The 19,037-nt window shown below is 35.6% G+C and overlaps 1 pseudogene; it reads left to right on the forward strand.

Annotated features, from left to right (window-relative positions):
• The first annotated feature begins 17,214 nt into the window (after positions 1-17,214).
• LOC130859392 (COP9 signalosome complex subunit 2-like) lies at positions 17,215-18,668 on the forward strand (annotated as a pseudogene).
• Positions 18,669-19,037: the final 369 nt, after the last annotated feature.

Consider the following 19,037-nt stretch of genomic DNA (forward strand, 5'->3'; position numbering starts at 1 on the left):
AATCACCTAAAGTATTTTCATGCTTCCTCTTTACTAAAGCAAGAAGCTTATAAAAATAATATTGGTTATTTGATCACTATTTTAGCTACACGATGAGGTATGAACATTCTAAAATAAAAAAACTATCTGGTCATAAGGAGGGTTATTTTAATCATTATCAGGTAAAAATATGATTAATAACTTTAAATTCATTTAAAAAATATAACCATAATAATCATAATAGAAATCAGTTTGAATAGAATCCCATTCTGAGAAGATGGTGACAAACGGCTTGTTAGATTTTTTTTTAAGTCTGAGACAGGCATGCAATGCAACAGAAATCACAGATATACTACATCTGTAAGCAGCAGCACAACACCTCTCAAAACAAGAGTCATGTACAAATACAGACATATTATGGTTACGGCACAATAAAAATGGAGAACACAGGTTTTGTCTAGGTTCAAATCCCAGCTATGTCATTAGGTGGGCAAGTTACTTTTTCTCTCAAAACTACAGCTTTCTCTTCAAAAAAGCTGGGATAACACCACCACCATTGCAGAGATCTTATAATAATCAAATAACATAAATAGAAGTGTTTTTTAGAGGCTTCTTTCACAGCAAGAGCTGCCCTTTTGCTATTTTCAAACGGCGTTATTTATTAACTTTCTTATCAACAAAATAGAAATTTTTTTTTTTTTTAAGTATTGGTTGAGATTCTGAGTTTGGACAAAGAATCTTGTTGAAAAGAGGAAAGAGAATTCCAACGAAACAATAATGTTTGGTTAGCATGTGGTGAAAGAACCTAAGAAGAATTCCTTAAAAATCAAACAACAAAAAATTCTCCATACCAACAAAATATAATTTCTGAAATCCTACCAAAACAACATTTTGGATAATAAAACATACATAAGAATATTCAGTGTTATAAATAAATAAATAAGTAAATAAATATAAACTTATTAATACAAAAAGAAAAAAGGATATTTACTGTTACTACAAATCAACCATTCATCCTCCCAGTCATGAGTTTTAACTGCTGCCAGTAACAGTTAACTACTGATCAATGAAACATTCTTCTCTTTTTGTCACTATCAGTAAAACAATGTGAGAGGTTTATCAAGACCCAGGATACTACATGTGTTTTATTCTCTTGATTTTTACTAATTAAATAAAGCACAGAGAAGTGAATAACTTTAAATACTGAATCAAACTTTTCGTCCTATCAACAATGATTTTCTAAGCAATAAAAAAATGTTTTCACTTTTTTTAACAGGAAGTTTTCACCAAGGCAATGAAAGAAAGTATTTCTTTAATGAATACAGCTCCATTAAGCAGCCTGCCGGAACACGATGCAGAGAGAAATGGCACATATTGGCTTTTGCAAGTGTAGGTGCCCTGGTATTCTTGGGATTTTTCACCCACTCACATGAGTCAGTTTTATATAACACTATAACATATAATTTTCCTCCTACTCACAAGCCAACACTTCAGAGATAACATCTCACCATGAGTTATTTAAGGAACATGGTAACTCTCAACATTTTAATATTTTATAAAATGTGCAAACAACCAAATTATTACTATGTCAGCAACAAGCTCCTTGGCTTCCAAAGAAGCATTCCAGCGTGTTTCAATACTGTAAAAGGTTTGGGGAACATGTCAAGAAAATATGTAAATTGTTTCTCTGTAATCAGATACCATAAACTCATTTTAAAATCTAGGTATTTTACTAAATATTAGTCATTTTTGTATATAAAGAAAATCAAGTAATTAGGCAGTGATTTAGCATTACATTCTTACTGGGGAATTATTTCCATGGCTACTTAGGATAGTTAAGTACTAGGGTTCAAGTGAAGTAGGAGTGATTTGGTTTTATGGCATATTAAATATTGCATTTCTGAAGGGTAATTGGAAAGGTCCATATGTGAAATCAGATTACTACAAATATAAAGGGAAAGCCCAGATCATTTTTTGTTATTTATTCTAAAATTCTTTTGTTTATAGTGTTTTGGAAAACACTGATTCTATGACTAGAGTTTGAAAAATCTTAATTATATTGAGACATTTTCTATTAAATTATTTAGCACGATGAGATAACTTTCTCTTTTTCATTGGTAGGAAGGAGGCTCCCAAAGCAAATCCAAAAAAGCAGATAGGAATGAAGGATGCAATTTAAAATAGCAAATAGGGGCTTCCTAGGTGGCGCAGTGGTTAAGAATCCACCTGCCAATGCAGAGGACATGGGTTCGATCCTTGCTCCAGGAAGATCCTACATGCCATGGAGCAACTAAGCCCGTGTGCAAAAAAAAAAAAAAAGATAGCAAATAGATACAAGAATGAATCTTCTCCCTTAGAGACTCTTGGTATTCTAAAGAGAAGCACCAACTTTATATCTGTTGCGAAACTAATTTAATATAAAAAATACTGTAGTAGATGACCTCATGGTACGTGAGTCATTTCCACCATACACAGTCTACTCAAGTCTACTCAAATTAGACATGAACTGTTTAAAGCCCACAGATGTTACACACCGCTTGAAGTTATCTCAGGGTGCTCCCACTGCTGCTATATGACTTTTTTGTTTCCAGTCTTCAACCGTAACACGTCAGAATCTGTAGTATAACATAATGCCATGTCAGCATTTCATTGTAACATGAAGCTGCAATATTCTCATGGAAAGCAGGGTAATAGAATAGGAAGAGCACCTGCCTTAGAATGAGGCAGAAATAGGTCCAAGCCTCAGCTACCTGTTTTATTAGCTTAGAAATTTTGTATTTCAGACAAATTATCCTGAGTGGAGCAAACAGTAAGTTGTTTGTAAATTTGTTACAAACAAACCTCTTTGAGCTTTAGTATCTTAATGGGTAAAAGAAAGTTATTAACAAGTATATATATATATACATCATAGGATTCTAGCTTTATACATGCAAAGCTTCTAGCACCTAATATGTGTTTTTCAAAATAAAATTCACGTACCTACTCATTCCTATGCCCTAAGAAAGGGTACCATTCAACACTACTAGTACAGTAATACATTTTTGATTGTGATAAAATATATAAAACATAAAATTTACCATGTTAACTATTTTTAAGTGTACAATTCACTGGTATTAAGTAGTCACATTGCTGTGTAACCATCAACCACCATCCATTTCCTAAGCTTTTTCATCATCCCAAACTGAAATTCTGTGCCCACTGAACACTAACTTCCAGTTCTCTCCCTCCACTCTCAAACCCCTGGCAATTATTATTCTGCTTGCTGTCTCTATGACTTTGACTACCCTAAGTACCTCATATAAGCGGGATCATACAATTTATGTTCTTCAGCTATACATTTTAAAGCATCAAATAATCCAATGGCATTATACTTAATAAAAGAAAATCACCTTTCAGAAAAATATCTAAATTAAATAACTGCATACATATCAACATTATAAAAATGTTTATATAGGTTCAAAATATTTTGGCTAGGAAAAGGACATTCATTGACTAATCAATTTTATGGTATAAATTGGAAACTATTACCAGTACACATATAATATTCTTAATATTTACTAGGTAGCAGTATACATATAAAAGGATCCAGGAAATGTACATAACTTTGTCTCAAGATATCCTGAATATATATGGAAATATATTCAGGTAATATACTAAAATACAGGGGAAAAGTATAAGACAGCAAAAAAAGTAATATGAAAGTATCACATTAAATTTTTAAATATGTTTTCATAATATTGTATCATACCACATCGCTAGATAAGCCTACAGCATTATTTTGGTGCCTACGGATAATGGTGTCTTGGTGTTTGTCTTAATAGAACCAAGGTCAATGTCAAAGATTTCTGGCACTGACTATAACACCATGACAGACTTTCCTGTTAGCCCCCAGGTGGCAGTGTGGCCCAGAGCGGTAGACCTCACCTTCTCAGCTCCAGAAATCCCAATACAAAACCACGCCATTTTAAAAAGGAATCTTACCTTGCGGATAGACAAATACACTTACAGGAACAAACCAAGAACAATTAGTTTCTTTCCAGTTTGAGTAAACAACGTGAATCCTTTGGCTTCTGCCATATGTTTGACTCAATAACTCTAGCCCTGTTTTTCCTCTTACAAATGAATGGATACTGAAATATTTTCAATATTTTCAATACCTGTGGTTTGGTTTCTATATAGTTCAGTTACCATGATAAACTAAAGATTAACCATCTAAGTGTCAGACACTATTTGTTCTAAGATAGAAATCTAGAAAGAAAAAAAAAGGTGGGGGACAGGATATATTTATATTTACATTTATATTTATATTTACACACACACATACCAGCAACGTATCATACACGCAGAACTGAGATGCAACTCATGCGAGTACTGGTCCAAACACACATCACCCATACCCTCCACTCCTATGCCAGGACTTAGAGAAAAAACTAGCCCCTCTGCCTCTGCTTTCATGAGCAGATAACAACAGTGGCATTTTTCTTCTGCAGACCAAAGGACTGTTTTACTTTGTATTTCATTTGGTAGTTTCTTCCCTTTGTGATGACTGAAATCATCCACTCACTCTCCCAGTGACCAATTTTAACTGCAGCCCCAAACAGTAACTACTGATAAATATAACATTCTTCTCATTTTGTCACTATTCCTAAAAGTCTAGTTTTTCAGTAAAAAAGAAGATTTGTTACCGATAAAAATACCGATAAAAATCTTCTATTCCTCTGTGTACAACAGTCTAATCAGGTCTAACCTTTTGAGTCTATACTTACACAAGAAGTGTTCACTTAATTTTGGGGTCTCAGTTACTTTGTCTTCACTTCTAGAGTATGCTTTGCCTGCCTTTCATCTACTTTTCTGTCTGCAGTCACTCTGAAAGCCTGAGGTTTCCAGAGGTAATTCACCTACTCATGAATATTTAAATAAGTAATTCATAACAATTAAATCAAATATTTGAGTATCTCTTTTGAACTGGGCATCATGTTATCCCCAACTTCGAAGTTTTAAGAATATGCTCAAGGGACTTCCTAGGTGGTGCAGTGGTTAAGAATCTGCCTGCCAATTCAGGGGACCTGGGTTCAAGCCCTGCTCCAGGAAGATCCCACATGCCACGGAGCAACTATGCCTGTGCACCACAACTATTGACCCTATGCTCTAGAGCCCGTGAGCCACAACTATTGAGCCCATGTGCCGCAACTACTGAAACCTGTGTGCCTAGAGCCCACTCTCCACAACAAGAGAAGCCACAGCAATAAGGAGCCAGCACACCACAACAAAGAGCAGCCCCTGCTCATCTCAACTAGAAAAAGCCCGTGTGCAGCAGCAAAGACCCAACACTGCCAATAAATAAATAAACAAATTTATTAAAAAAAAAAAAAGAATATGCCCATGATCATAATGGTAGAATGGGTAAAACAGATGGACCATGAGGCCAGCTCTGGCCAAAGAACATGCTGCTTTCGCTCCACGCCACTGTTATTAAGTGCACAATACCATAGTAGGCACTACATAGATAATTTCTAGAAAGGCAGCCATTGAAGTATTACTTTATTTTGTTAGGCTGTTTTGAGGATTCATGAAAAAATACAAAGTGCTGGTGGACGTTTAAATTCGTCATAGAATGTTCCCTTATACTAAAAATAAACTGCAGCTCAACCAAGGAAAAATTTAAAGAGTTAATAAAGCAAGTTTACAAATGAAAATACTATAACAGTCCTACAGATTTGCTGATCTAAAAGGTAAAAAGCCAACCAAATGCAATGTGTGGACCTTGTCTAGAAACAATTCAAAAACCAACAGTGCAAAGACATCTTATGAAAAGTGGGGAAATTTTAATAACTATACAGATCTTCCTCAACTTTTGTTGTTGGGATGACGTCCCAATAAACCCACCATAAGTTGAAAATGCATTTAAATTGAAAATGCACTTAAAACACCTAATCTAACAATTTAAATGTGCTTAGAACACACATTAGCCTACAGTGAGGCAAAATCATCTAACATAAAGCCTATTTTATAATAAAGTGTTGAATATCTCATGTAATTTACTGAATACTATACTGAAGACAGAAGGGCTGTGTAGGTACCTAAGGGTTGGAAGTGTATCAGTTTTGTACCCTGTTGGCTGGCCAGGAGCTGAAGCGGCAATAGCCACAGGCCAGCATCACAGCCGAGTATCCTGCAGTATATCAACAGCCTGGGAAAAGATCAAAATTCGGATACTGCTTTCACGCCATTGTAGAGTTCAAAAATCATAAGTTGAACCATCATAAGTGGGGAACATCTGTAATGAAGAATTAATTACCTTTAATTTATTAGCTATGATAGTGACATTGTGATTATTTTTAAGTCCTTATTTGTCAGTGATTAAACTCAAGTGTTTATGGGTAAAATATAATTTCTTGTATTTACTTTAAAATACTCCAGAAAAAGAAAAGTATGTTTGTAGGTAGGCAGAACAGAACAACCAGTACCTAGCAAAATGTTCATAATTATTGAAGCTGGGTGATAACTACATGGAGGTTCCTTATATTATTCTTTCCACTTTCAAATACATTTGAAAAGTCCCATAATACAATGGTTAGGTAAAATAAAGGGCAGTATTTCATTTTCTAGACTTTCTTTCTATTACAAAAGTTTGGGTAACTTGTGTTACAAAACTCAATTGAGGGACTTCCTAGGTGGCACAGTGGTTAAGAATCTGCCTGACAATGCAGGGGACACAGGTTTGATCCCTGCTCCAGGAAGATTCCACATGCCGCAGACAACTAAGCCCATGTACCACAACTATTGAGCCCGTGTGCCGCAACTACTGAAGCCCACGCACCTAGAGCCAGTGCTCCACAACAAGAGAGGTCACCACAATGAGAAGCCCGTGCACCACAATGAAGAGTAGCCCCTGCTCGCTGCAACTAGAGAAAGCCCACATGCAGCAACAAAGACCCAATACAGCTAATAAATAAATAAATTTAAAAATAAATAAAGTATACAAACACAGACATATAAAACGTTAAAAAAAAATCCAACAAATATTCATCCTTCCATATTTCTAAGGACTTAAATTTCTTTTACTGTTTTAAATTCTTACCATTATATTTGTTTATAAATCATCAGTTTTTAATTAGTGATTTTAAATTTAGAGTTAATTTTCATTTTACTTGCTGTTAAGTGTATGTGTGTCTGTGTATGTGTGTGTGTATACACAGAAAGAGAGGGATGGATATGGATACATAGCATGAAAATTACCCACAATGGAACTTCAGAGGCAAAAGCTGATTAGAGATCAAAACATCATCGTCTATATGAATTCAGTAAACAATAAATGTTGACTGTGTTCTGTCTGTTCCACCAACTGACCATTCCTCATCTCTCTCCTCAGGTCTTGCTACACCCTGAGACATAATAATATTGCAATCAGGCCATATTGCAAGGGGCTTCCCTGGGGGCACAGTGATTAAGAATCCACCTGCCAGGGCTTCCTAGGTGGCGCAGTGGTTAAGAATCCGCCTGCCAATGCAGAGGTCATGGGTTCGATCCCAGCTCCAGGAAGATCCCACATGCCGCGGAGCAACTAAGCCCGTGTGCCAGAAAAGAAAAAAAAAAAAAAAAACAAACAAAAAGAATCCACCTGCCAATGCAGGGGACACAGGTTCGATCCCTGGGCTGAGAAGATCCCACATGCTGCGGAGCAACTAAGCCCATGCACCACAACTACTGAAGTCTGCGCACCTAGAGCTCATGCTCTGCAACAAGAGGAGCCACCACAATGAGAAGCCTACGCACTGCAACAAAGAGCAGCCCCTCTACTCGCTGCAACTAGAGAAAGCCCATCCAGCAATGAAGACCCGACGCAGTCAAAAATAAAATTAAAAATATACATTTTTTTAAAAATTAAAAAAAATAAATTAGGCCAATTAATAACCCTACAATGGCCTCTTAAGTGTTCAAGTGAAAGAAAGAGTCACATGTTCCTCACCTTAAATCAAAAAGCTAGAAATGATTAAACTTAGTGAGGAAGGCATGTCAAAAGCAGAGACAGGATGGAAGCTAGTCCTCTTGCATCAAACAGCCAAGTTGTGACTACAAAGGAAAAATTCTTGAAGAAAGTTAAAAATGTTACTCCAGTGAACACACAAATAAGAGAGTAAAACTGTATCTTCAACAGAAATCAGCATACATGTTGATCAAAGCACACTTAACTTTATTCCTCAAATAAACAGGATAAAAAAGCCTAAAAGTAGGTAGATAAAAAACCTGATTAAATAGGTTTATCTAAAATGAAAGTAGCAGTTAAGATCATCTATAAAAATTATATCTATTTTTTCCAGCTTTACTGAGATATAATTGACACAAACTGTAAGTTTAAGGTGTACAATGTGATGATTTGATATAAATATATATTTTGAAATGATTACTACAATAAGGTTAGTTAACACATCACGATACAGTTATCATTTTTGTGTGTGTGTTGAGAACATTTTAGATTTATTCTCTTAGCAACTTTCAAAAAACAGTATAGTACTGCTAACTACAGTCACCATGTTATACATTAGATTCCAGAAATTATTCATCTTACAACTTAAAGTTTATACCTTTTGACCAACGAGTCCCCATTTCCCCTCACCCCTTTGGCCCCTGGAAACCAGTAATCTACTCTTTCTTTCTATGAGTTCAGTGTCTTTAGATCCCACATTATAAGTGAATTCATACAGTATCTGTCTTTCTCTGTCTGAATTAATGTCATTTAGCATAATGCCATCATGATTCATTCATATTGTCACAACTTTATCCATTTACCCATTAATGGACACTTAGGTTGCTTCCACATCTTGACTACTGTGAATAATATTGAAATGAACATGGGGGTACAGATATCTCTTCCAGATAGTGATTTCATTTCTTTCCGATATATACCTAGAAGTGGGATGGCTGGATCACATGGTTGTTCTATTTTTAATTTTCTGAGGACACTCCATACTGTTTTCCACAATGGCTATACCTATTTACATTCCCATCAACAGTGCACTAGGATTCCCTTTTCTCCACATTCTCGCCAACACTTCTTATTTCCTGTCTTTTTGATAAAAGCCTTCCTAACAGGTAAGAAGTAATGTCTTACTGTGATTTTATATTTGCATTTCCCTGATGATTGGTGATGCTGAGCATCTTTCCATGTACCTGTTCGTTATCTGTATGTCTTCTTTGCAAAAATGTCTATTCAGGTCCTTTGATCATTTTTTAATTGGATTATTTGTTTTTTGAGTTGCATGAGTTCCTAATATATTTGGATACTACCCATTTTCTGATATATGATTTGCAAATATTTTCTTCCACTTGGTAGGTTTCCTTTTCATTTTGTTGATTGTTTTGCTTGCTGTACAAAAGCTTTTTACTTTGATGTAGTCCCACTTGTTTATTTTTCTTTTTGTTTGTGCAAAATGTGTGTCTATTGACATATGCATCAATAACGCTTTTTGACATCGCCAAGTCTCTCTCTAGATATTGTTATGGAGACCTCACTGCTTGGGGAGGGGGCAAAAGAATGACGTTGTTCTACAACTCAAATTAATACTATTTAGAATGTCAAGATTTCATTTCTCATGAATTAGATGACTCAGGTTGTATGAAATTAATTAGTAAATTTACTTTTGTTTCTTCAGTTTTCCTATACCCAAACTGCAAGGTTCATTCATACCTTCACCTAGTTATTCTTATCTTATTAAGTTGAGAAGATAAACATGATGATTTACATCTTAATATTAAAATAATTTAACAAAGAACCTTCTCCAACCTGATGGTACAGTGGTTAAGACTCTGAGTTCCCAATGCAGGGGGCTCAGGTTCGATCCCTGGTCAGGGAACTAGATCCAACATGCACCCAACAACTGAGAGTTCACATGCCACAACTAAGAAGCTAGAGAGCCACAACTAAGTAGCCCACATGCTGCAACTAAGACCTGGTGCAACCAAATAAATACATAAATAAAAAGAATCTTCTTGTAGCAAAGCCACCAGGTGTTTCAATATTTTCGTTCACTGATGCAAAAATTCAATCTATAGTCAGCCAAACAAGTAAGGATTATAACATTACAAAAGCAGTATATCTCAATGGGTAATATAACAAAAAACTCTTCAATTTTAGGAAAGAAAAGAAAACAATGAAAGAAATTACATTGTCAAGTGATACCTTTAAAGAATACAAATGACTATAAAAATCATCCCATACTTTTGATAAAAGCCTTAAATACCACAGTCTTCTCTTCCCCCATGCAGAAAAATAATTAAAACAAATTGTTCTGCCAGGATTTCCAGAAGAAACGAAATTCAGTTTATTTCAGAACACCATCTATACAAAGAGTATTAACTAATGATGAAGGTACCAATGACAGAATACAATGCTAAGCCTAATAATACATTCAGTAACAGTCATCTTGTATCTTACGGGATGTGAATAAGTAAATGACATTTATAGCGAACCTTCTTCTTGTTCAACCATATACTAAAAACTACACATATTGGGACTTCCCTAGTGGTGCAGTGGTTAAGAATCCACCTGCCAATGTAGGGGACACGGGTCGATCCCTGCTCCAGGAGGATCCCACATGCCATGGAGCAACTAAGCTCATGTGCCACAACTACTGAGCCCATGTGCCGCAACTACTTAAGCCCACACGGCTAGAGCCCATGCTCCACAACAGGAGAAGCCACCACAATAATAAACCCATGCCCCGCAATGAAGAGCAGCCCCGGCTTGCCACAACTAGAGAAAGCCCACGTGCAGCAACAAAGACCCAACACAGCCAATAAATAAATAAATGAATAAGTAAATTTATGTATAAAAAACATTAAAATTAAAAAAATATAAAAAATAAAATAAAAACTACATGTATTAAGAAGTTTCTCAATTGTTTTTAACCATGTATACACATAATCAGACAAAAACACATTTAAAAAATCACTTAATAATTACTTAAGCAATACATCTAACACTAAGCTTGGTGGAGCATAAATTCAAAAATTTAAAGCGTCATTAATCATCTTTGAAAACGAGACAAAACAAGGATGGGTTACCAAAAATATTAAATACTAAAACAATAACAGGGACTTCCCTGGCAGTCCAGTGGTTAAGACTCCACGCTTATGCCACGTGGCCAAAAAATAAAACAACAACAACTGAAGAAGTATATCTAGAAAAAATACTTCTGACTTCACATCTCAGGGAAACAAAACAAAACAGTAAGACATAGTTTCAAAATGAGGGGGACACTTGTGTTGCCAAGTCAAGAATCCCTTCTTCAAATCAACACAACAGGCTAGATAGACTGGCAGCCAGAATATCCCTAGTCCAGTCTGGCTGCAAGGAGCAGCAGAGGAGGCCAGGCTCAATGATGAAACCCCAAACTGGGGAGGCACAGAGAGGCTAGGAGAGGACTGAGAGTCTTTCCATCATCAGTTACCCTGCCATGTGGATTTCTTTTGCTAAGGTAATATAATCAAAAGAAATAAATTACATGCAAAAATGCTGTCATAAACATGAAGCCATAAAACGCCTAGAAGAGAACATAGGCAAAACACTCTTTGACATAAATCGCAGAAATATTTTCTTCAATCAGCCTCCTAAGATGAAATAAATAAAAGCAAAATTAAGCAAGTGGGACCTAATTAAACTTAAAAGCTTTTGCACAGCAAAGGAAATCACAACAAAAAGACAACCTATGAAATGGAAGAAAATATTTGCAAATGATGCATCTGACAAGGGGTCAATATCCAAAATATACAAACAGCTCATACAACTATCAAAAAACCAAACAATCCAATCAGAAAATGGGCAGAAGACTTGAATATACATTTTCCCAAAGAAGGCATGCAGACGGCTTACAGGCACATGAAAAGATGCTCAGCACCACTAATTATTAGAGAAACACACATCAAAACCACAATGAGGTTTCACCTCACACCTATCAGAATGGCTATCATCAAAAAGTCTACAAATAATAAATGTTGGAGAGGATGTGAAGAAAAGGGAAGCCTTGTACACTGTTGGTGGGCATGTAACTATGTCACTATGGAAAACAGTATGGATGCGCCTTAAAAAACTAACAATAGAGCTACCATATGATCCAGCAATTCCGCTACTGGGAATATACCAAAAAAACCAAAAACACTAATTTGAAAAGATACATCACCCCAATGATCATAGCAGCAATGATTATTTACAATAGCCAAGACACAGAAGCAACTCAAGGACCCATTAGCAGACTACTGCATTAAGATCTGATTCATATACACATGCACACGTGCTCTCTTTCTCATACAATGGGATGCTACTCAGCCATAAAAAAGAATGAAAAACTACCATATGTAGCAATGTGGTTGGAGCTAGAGAATATTATGCTCAGTGAAATAAGCCAGACAAAGAAAGACAAATGCTATATGATATCACTTATACGTGGCATCTAAAAAACAATACAAATGAACGTATACACAAAGCAGACTCACAGATACGGAAAATAAATTTGTGGTTACCAAACGGGAAAGAGAAGGAGGGAGGGACAAATTAGGAGTATGAGACTAACAGATACAAACTACAATATATTAATTAGATAAGCAGCAGGGATATAGGATATACTATATATAGCACAGAGAATTATACCCATTATCTTATAATAACTTATAATGGAACATAATCTACAAATATACTGGATCATTATGCTGTATACCTGAAACTAACACAATATTATAAATCAACCATACTATAATAAAAATAAATTAAAATGATAATAATTTTTTTAAAATAGTGTCATAAAGAGAATAGGTTTTAGTCTAGAACATTACTCTAGCCCTCTCTGAGGTTATCTTTTACAAATAGCAGCCTCAGGAAAAATGTTCTTCACTGAATGGTGAGTAGTAATTTTTTTAAAAATCGATGCTATGAATATAAGAAGGAAACAAAAGTGGAAATGAAAAGGAAAAACAAGAAAAAAGTACCCATGAAAGCTGATGAAAATCAGAGCTAAACAGTTTGCCACAAGTTTAAACTTTAATTACCTCTATAACACAAGATATATAAAGCAGAGGTACAAAAACTTTACGCAGTTATGGTAAAAAACAAAGAAATTGAATGTGAACTGACAAGTGTGAGAAGTAAAAGAAAAAATAAACACCACTGGAATGAAGACCAAATGGAAGCAGAAGAGAGCAGAGGCACTACTGAAAAAACAGGAGAGTACACACAGGACGTGACTGAAAGAAAATATTCAAAGGGAATGAAGAGACCAAGAATTTCAGAAAAAAAATAAATTATGACAGAAAATACAAAGGATAAAGATCATAGGCCAAGATGAATCAAAAAATATAAGCATACTTCGTGGCTTCAAAGCAGAAAAAACAAAAGAAATGAAAAACTGTTCTCCATATAATTCAAGAAAAATTTGCAGAAATGAAAGAAAAATGTAAACTAGACATTAAAATACTATATAGTACATCAGGAAAAAGACATAGAAGCTTCAACACCAAGACATATTCCATCACAGAATTGCCAAAATGGGTAGTGAAACCAAAAAAATCAATCATCTCTAAGGAGAAAAGAAAAACCCACGCGGCCCTCAGCTTGTCTACAGTAAACAGTGGAGCAATGCCTAGAATATCAGCCAGAAAAGAAAGCGAGACTGAGGAATTTCTTACCTAGCCAATTTGTCATTTAGTATAAACTCTGTGTGAAGACGTTTTCAAAATGCCAAGAAACTGAGGAAATGGTTTCCCATTAGCTCCTCTAAAAAACTTTGAGAAGATAACTTCAACCAAAGAACAATGTGCAGAAATAATATGGACGGAAGGGAAGCAATGAAATTACTCAGTTGTTTAAATAATCTGAATACAGAAGAGAATGTAACGCTTACAAATAACAACACAGAAATTACATACTTAACAAGAGGTAAGAGGGGAAAAAGGAAAAGATCATTTAAAATTGGTAAAGGGAAATTCCCGGACAGTCCAGTGGTTAGGACTTGGTGATTTCACTGCTGGGGCCCAGGTTCAATCCCTGGTCAGGGAATTAAGATCCCACAAGCCACACGGCACAGACAAATTTTTAAAAAGCTAAAAAATAAAGTTGGTAAAGAAAATAATCTAAGTATATTGTGGGGATAAGTTATAAGTATTTTTAAAAATACAAAGATAACATCAAGAAAAATAATTTAACCAATTAATATGATGTGCTTAGAAAGAGAAAAAGGCAATACACCAACTACTGGGAATAAGAAAACACTGCTAATAAAATAGAGATTCAAGTATACTATACAGAGTTATAGTTATAAAGATTACCAATGGATTCAAACTCTATACCTTTCAAATTACTAAATGGAAGAAAACTTGGATCACAGAGTAATATATTTAGTGGTTCACAAAGTGATTATAAAATAACATTTTTAGGAACAGAAACAATAACAAATACTATGCTGATGGAATTAAGACCAAACACAGCTCTAACATCAATGAATGAAAGTGAGCTTAATAATACTTAGGAGAAAAGAACAAACTGAATCGCAAAGTGAAATCTAACTTTGAAATTTAAAACTGCAGCTAAAGGAAGTGTTGCAAAAATATTGAAAATAGAAAGATGGTTAAAGATATGCTAAAAAAATGGTCAGAAAGAAAGAGTTGTCGGAATATTAATTACACAGGATTAAATTTAGAGTACAAAAGGAAAGAATTAAGTAATTTTATAATAAGGCTATTTTATAATGATAGAGAGTTTATACTCTCTATCCCAAATGAAGATTTAACAGCAAGATTTATTCTCCCAGTACTATGGTGGTTTGGATATGCTAAAAACCCTTTCCTTTGCAAACACCTAGAAACACGGAAATTAGATAAAATACTCTCTTTTAAAATGTACAGCTGGCCTGAAGAAAATGAAAAAACAATTTACAATGACCAGAAACAAAAGAAAAAAATCAAACCCAGAGTAACAGGTGAGTGATAAAGCCACAGGCCACAGTGAAGGTGTCTGCAGACACCATCAACAAAGAACCTTAAGACTTAACAGCTAAGCAGAGCAATAGGACTAGGGTCTTAGAGCTACACAAAGTCAACAGTGGAAGTGAGGCTCCGAAATAAAACATAAGTCTAAGAAAGCTATAACATAAGGGAAAATGGAAAAGGGATGACAAGAGAAAGAGAGATATAATCAAAAGGAAACCGATAAGAAATAGATTTCTACATGTATAGTCAACTGCTTTGCCACAAGGGCACCAAGATAATTTACAGAAGAGAATATATAAATGGCGCTGGAATAACTGGATATCAGTGTGAAAGAAAACTGAACCTAGAACTCTCATCTCACCCCATATACCAAAAATTAATTTGAGATGAATTATATATGAAAACACAAAAATTAAAACTATAAAGCTTCCAGTACAAAGCATAGGAGGAGCATACTTGCTATCTCAGAGTACGAAAAGACTTACTTGTGACAACATAAAAAGTACTACCATATAAAAACAACGGGGTAAATTGGATTTTATCAAAATTTTAAAACTCTGTTGATCAAAGGATAATGTGAAGAAAAGTAAAAGGCAAGTTACAGACTGGGAGAAAATATCCATGACACATGTATCTGGCAAAGGTGTTTTATGCAGAATATGAAAAAAAAACTCCTTCAAATCAGTGATAAAAAGACAACAACCAGGGGGGCTTCCTAGATGGCGCAGTGGTTAAGAATCCGCCTGCCAATGCAGGGGACATGGGTTCGATCCCTGCTCCAGGAAGATCCCACATGCCACGGAGCAACTAAGCCCGTGTGCCAAAAAAAAAAAAAAAAAAAAAAAAAAAAAGACAATAACCAGGGCTTCCTAGGTGGCGCAGTGGTTAAGAATCCACCTGCCAATGCAGAGGTCACGGGTTCGATCCCAGCTCAAGGAAGATCCCACATGCTGCGGAGCAACTAAGCCCGTGCGCCAAAAAAAAAAAAAAAAAGACAACAACCAGGGGCTTCCCTGGTGGTGCAGTGGTTAAGAATCCACCTGCCAATGTAGGGGACACAGGTTTGAGCTCTGGCCAGGGAAGATCCCACATGCCGCAGAGCAAGTAAGCCCGTGTGCCACAACTGCTAAGCCTGTGCTCTAGAGTCTGCGAGCCACAACTACTGAGCCCATGTGCCACAACTTATTGAAGCCCACACACCTAGAGCTCATGCTCCGCAACAAGAGAAGCCACTGCAAAGAGAAGTCCGCACACTGCAACGAAGAGTAGGCACCGCTCTCTGTAACTGGAGACAGCCTGCGCAGCAACAAAGACCCAATGCAAGCAAATAAATAGATTTATATTAAAAAAAATTACCTAATTATTAAAAAAAATTTTAATTAGCAAATACATTGGGAAATAAGTTATCATGAACAACAACAACAAAAGGCAAAATTAGCCTCCAGAGGACTTCAGATATGTAAAATAAGTATGTTCTAGATATTTACAGAAATAGGAGATGGAATTAAGACATGGCAAGAAACAAGATACCAACAACATAACCAGGCAGACAGAAATTGGATATTCTAGGGCTTAAAAATACACTATCTGACATTAAGCACAGAAAATAAAATGTTCCTATTCTCCAATTTCAAGAAAGGAAAGGACTGACTGTTCTTTGACATTAGTCAACTAATCTCTAAAGTATACTCTGAAATTCAGCAACTCCTTAAACACTCCTGCTTTTTAAAGCCTATAGACTTCCCCCAAACCAGATAAAATACCAACTCTTTGCTTTGTTTAGAGAACCATGTCTAAGGAGCAAAGTTCTCCCTTGCTTAGCAAGTAATAAATTCAACTTCTTTGTTTCAGACTTTTTTTTTTTTTGGCCGTACTGCACAGCTTGCGGGATCTTAGTTCCCCAACCAGGGACTGAACCCCAGCCTTTAGCAGTGAAAGTGCAGAGTCCTGAACCAATGGACTTCCAGGGAATTCCCTGTGTCTGATATACTGCTTGGGTTTTGGTTTCAGATATTTTGAGTGATGCTCTCTTCTTAAGAGAATTCAATAGATTAACTTAATAGCAAAAGATAGTATTATTCAACAAGAATATGGATAAACAAAAATATCCAACCAAAGCAGAGAAAGTTAAAATAAGAAAGTACAAAAAAGAAGGTTAAAGATATATGGGACACTGAGAAAAGGTCAAACATAGATCTAGCAGGAGGCAAGGAGTATTAAGAATGAGAAAAATCCCTCCCTTCCCCAGTCCCAGCCAAGATGTCTGATATGGAGGATGATTTCATGTGCGATGAAAAGGAGGACTACGACCTGGAATACTCTCAAGATAGTAACTCCGAGCCAAATGTGGATTTGGAAAATCAGTACTATAATTCCAAAGCATTAAAAGACCCCAAAGCAGCATAAAGCAGTTTCCAGAAGGTTTTGGAACTTAAAGGTGAAAAAGGAGAATGGGGATTTAAAGCATTGAAACAAATGATTAACTTCAAGTTGACAAACTTTCCAGAAATGATGAACAGATATAAACAACTATTGACCTATATTCGGAGTGCGGTCACAAGAAATTATTCTGAAAAATCCATTAATTCTATTCTTGATTATATCTCCACTTCTAAGCAGATGGATTTACTGCAAGAATTCTATGAAACAACACTGGAAGCTTTGAAAGATGCTAAGAATGATAGACTGTGGTTTAAGACAAACACAAATCTGGGAAAATTATATTTAGAATGAGAGGAATATGGAAAGCTTAAAAAATTTTTATGCCAGTTACATCAGTCCTGCCAGACTGATGATGGAGAAGACGACCTGAAAAAAGGCACACAGTTATTAGAAGTATATGCTTTGGAAATTCAAATGTACACGATACGAAAAATAACAAAAAACTTAAAGCACTCTATGAACAGTCACTTCACATCAAGTCTGCCATTCCTCATCCACTGGTCATGGGAGTCATCAGAGAATGTGGTGGTAAAATGCACTTGAGAGAAGGTGAATTTAAAAAGGCACACACTAATCTTCTTGAAACCTTCGAGAATTATGATGAATCGGGAAGTCCAAGATGAACTACTTGCTTAAAATATCTAGTCTTAGCAAACATGCTAATGAAATTGGGAATAAATCCATTTGACTCACAGGAGGCCAAACCTTACAAAAATGACCCAGAAATTCTAGCAATGACGAATTTAGTAACTGCCTATCAGAATAATGACATCAGTGAATTTGAAAAGATTCTAAAAACAAATCACAGCAACATCATGGATGATCCTTTCATAAGGGAACATATTGAAGAGCTTTTGCGAAACATCAGAACACAAGTTCTTATAAAATTAATTTAGTCTTACACAAGAATACATATTCCTTTTATTTCTAAGGAGTTAAAACATAGATGTAGCTGATGTGGAGAGCTTACTGATACAGTGCATATTGGATAACGCTATTCATGGCCGAATTAATCAAGTCAACCAACTCTTTGAAGTGGATCATCAGAAGAGGGGTGGTGCCCGATATACTGCACTAGATAAATGGACCAACCAACTAAATTCTCTCAACCAGGCTGTAGTCAGTAAACTGGCTTAACAGAGAACAAGCTTTTACAGACATACTTAAGGCAACAGTGCAGAGATGTAACCCTTAAAAGAACTGGGAATGGCAAAACTACTGTCGGTTGATGTGTCCTGAAAATTATTGGAGTTATGGCAGAAGTGCTTTTTTTGATCACCTGGTTTGTGTTTTGCTGCTGCGTTTATCCCAAGAAAAACAGCTTTAATCTCCAGAAGAAAACCAAAATGCCGTGGGATTTATGCTGTGTTGACATCTTGCCCTAAAACATACAATATCATTGTAATTTGTCATGGGCAACATGACCACAGAGAAGATTTTTGTCATGATTTTAAATACACTGACACGCTACTGTTGGTTAAATTTAAACATGTTTTACCTGCAGAAATTCTCTCACAAATAACCTGCAATAATTTGAAATGCATACCCTTTTGAACACTTCCTTTTCTCATGTATAAATTAAAATGTTTGCTGCATTTTGCAAAAAAAAAGAATGAGCAAAAATAACAGTTGAAGAGAAA

The sequence above is a fragment of the Hippopotamus amphibius genome, chromosome 8 (assembly GCF_030028045.1).
Source record: "Hippopotamus amphibius kiboko isolate mHipAmp2 chromosome 8, mHipAmp2.hap2, whole genome shotgun sequence".
NCBI classification, from domain to species: domain Eukaryota; kingdom Metazoa; phylum Chordata; class Mammalia; order Artiodactyla; family Hippopotamidae; genus Hippopotamus; species Hippopotamus amphibius.